Source organism: Pinus tabuliformis, chromosome X (genome assembly GCF_031772625.1).
Source record: "Pinus tabuliformis cultivar Carrire ecotype Pingquan chromosome X, CPIR1, whole genome shotgun sequence".
NCBI classification, from domain to species: domain Eukaryota; kingdom Viridiplantae; phylum Streptophyta; class Pinopsida; order Pinales; family Pinaceae; genus Pinus; species Pinus tabuliformis.
Genome location: NC_142308.1, coordinates 871809590 through 871816081, shown reverse-complemented (window position 1 = coordinate 871816081; position 6492 = coordinate 871809590).

The window sequence follows — 6492 nt, the reverse complement described above, 5'->3', positions numbered from 1 at the left end:
CAGAAGATTTCAGCTTCTTTCCAGACATGGAAGAGTTCCCGAAACTGCACTAAGTGTTCCAGTGTTAGTTGTCATCCTTAAACCACCCCCCTCATGCCAAATATTTCAGAGAGCACATTCAACCTAGCTCTCTTCTTGGACTCATACATACCCAACGGATTAAGGGGGGGAATGTTGGACACCTAATCCTCTATGGGTTGGTGTGGAATGTGAACAACCACCGCAGTCCAAGAGACCACTTGGAATACGAATCCAAGGGTCACATCAATGTACTATAAATTTATATCATGTCAATAATATATGCAATTCAATGCTTATCTTTCACATTCGTTGTTTACATTCCATGTATGTTTAACAATATCTCTGACTTGTGCTTGTGGCAGTGCAAACCTCTCCTCTTATTAATAGATTTATTGTCCATGGAAAGGGTTTTATCACTTCCATCTTAACCAATATGGATCCCATGAAACTCCCCACAATATACCCAAAGAAACTTAATCTAATGCCTATGATCCATAAATTATCATGGATATTCCACTGGACATTTTGTCACAACAGATCTGATAATATTATATCTAAAATTTGAAATCAATACTATGAGGGATATTCTTTTCTTAGATTTATGGAATTGTTAAGCTATTTTTTATTGTGTATGCATGCAAAATGTATATATGCAGAACATAGATCAATATAACAATTACTTGCAAACCATAATAACATAAGATATGACCTAGGAAACCCTTTCGGGAGAAAACCTAACCAGAAGGTGAGGTTGCTTTTCTCTCTCTTTCTCTAAATTGAAATAGATACAAGTACAAAGTAGTGAGACCTATGGCCCATGGGTTGATATAATATTCAAACCATATCTATTTTGTCTCTCTCTATCCACTTTTATCTTCTCTAATCATCTATGGAATAAAATGCACTCAAATAGAATGGAACCTCTTTTCCTCCTAGTGGCCCAATTATAATACAGCTCAATAGCCTACTAGTGGTTAAGTTTGACACTCTTCACTATAGCTACAGTATCAACTCTCCCATATTTTTCTTCATCATGATCATGTGGTTAGCCCCTTTTCCATCAATAATGGGGGAAATGTAGCATTATCCAGAATCATGGTGGACAAAATAAGAGGGTCAACTTTAGGGTGCCATAACATTTGCATATGGACTCTAATTGAGGTGACTCTTGCACCCTTCGAAAGGTATATATGTCTCTAATTGTGCCAGGGGATGCAACACTTGTGTGGAAAAGTTTAAACCAAAAAAATTCCAAATGATTCAAACTACTTCCAGAAAGTTTCAGACCCCAATTTTCTAAACTAGGACCATTGGTAAAAATGGTCCTATGAGTTTATTCCTCTACTTTTTCCACTCTAAAAGCATCAAGATGGATGAAAAATATTATAATTATCCAATCTATATTTTTATTCTTATTGCTTTTTGATATCCTAAATGACAAAAGTATGGTGCATTATGCATCTCATACATAATGATCTTCGACTTTATATACGTCAAAACATATAGTCAACCCTTCTAAAGGAAAATGGCATTATTTTCTATATGATAGCCCTCGTATATGTGTTGTACTTTTTCATAGCCCAACCCTTCTTGACATAAACATAATACTCATCTAATGTAAGGGCTTTAGTAATTATCTTCCTTAAATCTAATTTCCATGTATTGATTGTTCAATTTTGCAGTGCATCATCATTCTACCTATTCTACCTAGTGCATCTTTTCCTTTATGTCCTTGATATCAAAATAAAATTCACAAAGAAATTTCAAACCATTATGATCTACAAATATTCCACCCATCAAGTACTTCCTCCACATCTTCAAATCATGCACAAAAATAGAAAGTTCTAATCCACGAGTGGAATGATTTTCTCATTCTCTTTTAGTTTTCAAGATTCGTAGCAAACTATACATGATCATATGTGTGAGGATGCCATAAATTTATTATATGAAAGCATCCATGCATATGATAATATATTCATTCAAATGTGCTATTTTCCGGATTAGTGCACTCGTATGGAGCTTATTTAGCAATTGAAAATTTTCCTCACTATTGTATCCATTAAACTTCTTCACCTTTTTATAAAGGGAGGCAATTAGATATGAAATTTGAGAAAACATTTATATGAACCTTTTGTAATACCTGACAAGAATGATAAATAGTTTAATTTCAGAAACACTCTTCGGAGTGGGCCAATCTATTTTTTCCTTAATATTCTATAGATCCATAGTTATTCCTTTCTTCGAAATTGCATGTTTTAAATGCTAAATCTTTTTTTAATCAAAATCACTCTTTATTAATTTGGTATATAACTATTGTGAGAATAATGCAGAAATAGAATTAGTTGTGAATTGGTTGAACAGAATTAGTTGTGAGTGGTTAGGAATTGGTTGCCAGAATTAGTTGTGAGTTTCCTATATAAGTGTGATGTAATTGAGCAAATGTTTTCAATGAAGTTGTGTGAGCTTTGTCTCACGTTTTGCTGGTGTTTCTGCCTGTGTCTTTGTTATAGTTTTTGTTGTAATTTGTAATTTGGTATCAGAGCCATCCTTCTGTCTGCGCCTCTCTCCTCTTCACGGGCAGTGAATGACTCTGCCATTAGAGTGTGCGCAGTGACAGTATGTTGTGTGGATCGGCTGAGTGAATAAGGTATTGGAATCGGCAGAACTACTGTATCGTAAGCCCTGCATACTTTCTTGATCTTTACTTTCTTGATCTTAACAGCAAGAAGATACTTCTTGTTCTTGCTCTCGTATGTCCTCGGCTGAACTGAGTTTTGAAAACAGTTTTTTGTTTAACACGGTGGCAGCGGATTATCAGTTTTTTTTTTAAAACAGTGGCAGCATATTATTAAAGGTGTTTTTGTGGTGCATTTTTAAGATCGTGTGCAGCGTTTTATGTATTAACCAGTTTTCCTGGAGCAAGTTTGCAAGTTTTGTTTGAAGTTTTTTTTGAAATAGCGTGTGTAAGAAGCTTGCAATTTTTTTTTTGAATTTGGTCATTGGTGGAGAAATGGCTAATCCCCTTGCAGATTCATATTTAAATGAGTCTACAAAACTTGATGGAGACAATTATGTCAATTGGAAATTTAAGATCATAACAGTACTGGAGGCATACAATCTCTGGCCGATTGTCAAAGGTGACGAGACCAAACCTCAACCTCCTACTGCCACTCAAGATTGGGAGAAGCGTGAAATGAAAGCAAGGGTGCTGCTACGCATGTCAGTGAAGGACAATATTATTCCTCACATTCGGGACTGTGAAACTTCAAAGGCGACATGGGACACTCTCAAAGGTTTGTATGAGACTACTAATGCAAACCGTATTTTATTTTTAAAAACAAAGCTGCTATCTATCAAAATGGATGCCAATGAAAGCATTAGTAACTTTCTTTCCCGAATTAAAGATTTCAGTGATAAGCTTGGTGATATTGGTGAAAAGGTTTCTAGTACAGACTTGGTAACTGTTGCTTTAAAGGGGTTAGTCCCAGACTATAAAGTCTTTATTTCAGCTCTCTCAGCTAGACCGACACCTCCTACATTTGAAGAATTGGCTGGAATTCTTCTTCAAGAAGAAGAGCGCATGAAAACTTTTGAACTGGAGTCAAATGGTTCTGATTTGGCTTTGACTGCAAGAGGCAAAAGACCATTCCGAGGGAGACCATGGGACAGGAACAGAGGCCGTTTTCAAGCAAAGCAAAAAGGTATGACACCTCCTGATTCTTATGTTAAAAGGAACATTGAATGTGATTATTGTGGAAAACCTGGACATCTGGCTAAAGATTGCTATAGGAGAAAGAATAATGAATCAAATCAAAGACATAGCAGGCATAATGGAAATTACATAAACAGAGACACCTCAGTGAATGATGGATTTAAAAATCTTAAGTTATTTCTTTCTGATGCTGCATTGTCTGCTGAAACTGATGATGAGAATGCTTGGTTTATAGATTCTGGTGCATCGGCACACATGACTTGTAATAAAGAATGGTATGATAAATATTATGAGAAATCTGATGGTACACACATTTACCTAGGAGATGACAGGTCACTTAGAGTTCAAGGCTATGGCATAATAAATATGTACTTACCTAATGGACAAATGCGACAGATTCATAATGTGATGTATGTACCTGCTCTCAAAAAGAATTTGCTATATGTTTCCACTATCACTGATAATCATTTAAAAGTAGAATTTGGTAAATTGGGGTGTATAGTGAAAGATGTTCAGGACCACTACAGGGTTGTTTCTACAGGTACCAGGGTTGGAGGATTATACAGATTGGATGTGACAGTGAAGCGCCATGTTGCATTGACATCCAACGAGACATCGACAGCAGAATTATGGCATCACAGGTATGGGCACTTAAATTACAATGATTTATCGTTGTTACAAAGGAAATCAATGGTTGGAGGTCTTCCTGTTATAACGTGTGAACATTTACCATGTGAAGCTTGTGCACTTGGTAAGCAGCATAGAGAAGAGTTTCCTGTTCATACTGAGAAACGAAAGTATGATATACTTGAATTAATTCACACTGATGTATGTGGCCCTATGCAAACTAGGTCTCTTGGTGGTGCTTCATACTTTGTTATTTTTATTGATGATAGATCTAGGTATACCTGGGTCTATTTCATTAGAAGGAAAAGTGACATATTTGAGTATTTTAAAGAGTTTCGAAATATGGTTGAAAAACAAACAGGAAAGTGCATTAAAATACTCAGATCTGATCAAGGGGGTGAATATAAATCAAAAGCATTTAACACCTATTGTAAATCTAATGGAATTCAACAACAGTTCATAGTGCCACATACCCCTCAGCAAAATGGGGTTGCTGAGCGATGGAATAGAACCTTGGTGGAATCTGCTCGTAGTATGCTGCAAGGTAAGAACATCTCTAATGGTTTCTGGGCAGAAGCCATTAATATTGCTGTTTATCTGAAGAATCGATGTCCCACTAAGCAATTAGTTTTTCAAACTCCTTTTGAGGCTCTTCATGGTTATAAACCTGATGTGAGTCATTTCAAAGTCTTTGGATGTACTGCTTTTGCTCATATTCCTAAGGCTAACAGAAGAAAACTTGATGCCAAGTCCATCAAGTGTGTTTTCATTGGATATTGTACGGATCAGAAAGCCTATAAATTGTTTGATCCAAGTTCCCATAAATTATTTGCAAGTCGTGATGTATTGTTTCATGAGCAGACTGATAAAAGTAATACAAAGAATGATACATGGCATATATCTAATGATGCACATATCAAGCTTGATACTTTGATTAAGCAGGAACAGGAACCGGTCCAGGTACAGGTACAGGATCAGGATGATAGCAGCAGTACGAGCACATCTAGCAGCAGTGAGTCATCACAAGGGGGTGATTCACCTCAAAGCCGACGAATCATGGATGGAACACCCACAGGCATTGAAGCACCAAGAAGGTCGTCCCGACAGACTCAGCTTCCTGCAAGGTATAGAGACTATGCCTTAATGTCTAATATAATGAATGTTGAAGAACCAATTGATTATGAACAGGCTAAACAACATGAACCATGGATTAATGCTATGAATGATGAGTATGCTTCTCTTATGAAAAATCAAACATGGGAATTAGTGGAACTTCCTGAAAATAAAGTTCCAATTGGAAGCAAATGGTTGTACAAATCGAAATTTAACGCAGATGGTACCCTTGATAAATTTAAGGCAAGATTAGTAGCAAAAGGATATGCTCAAAAGGAGGGAATTGATTATGAAGACACTTTTGCACCAGTAGCTAAGTTGAATACAATTAGATTACTGATTGCCTTAGCCACAAAACATAATTGGAATATACATCAATTGGATGTCAAATCTGCTTTTCTAAATGGTGATTTAAAGGAAGAAGTTTATTTGGTTCAACCTGAAGGGTTTGTCAAATAGGGACAGGAGCATCTGGTTTGCAGGTTAAGAAAGGCATTGTATGGTTTGAAACAGGCACCAAGATCATGGTATGTAAAGATTGATACCTTCTTTCTTCAGAATGGATTTGTAAAAAGCAAAAATGATCCTAACTTGTATGTTAAGAAAGATGAAAAAGGAAATGTTGCTTTAATATCTTTGTATGTGGATGATCTCATTATAACAGGCAGTGCTCACAAGTTAATTGAAGAAATTAAAGTTCAGTTGTCACAGGAATTTGAAATGAAAGATTTGGGTGAAATGCATTACTGTTTAGGAATTGAGGTATGGAGAGAATCTAGTAAAACTTTGATCACTCAAAGCAAATATACAAAGGAGATTCTTAAAAAGTTCAATATGACAGATTGCAAAGCTATGTCAACTCCCTTAGAACAGAATGCAAAGTTGTACAAAGAAGATGGATCGAAAGAGGCAGATGGAACATTATATCGTCAGTTAGTGGGAAGTTTGAACTATCTCACCACTACCAGACCAGACATTGCATACTCAGTCAGTATCCTTAGTCAATTCATGGCTAAGCC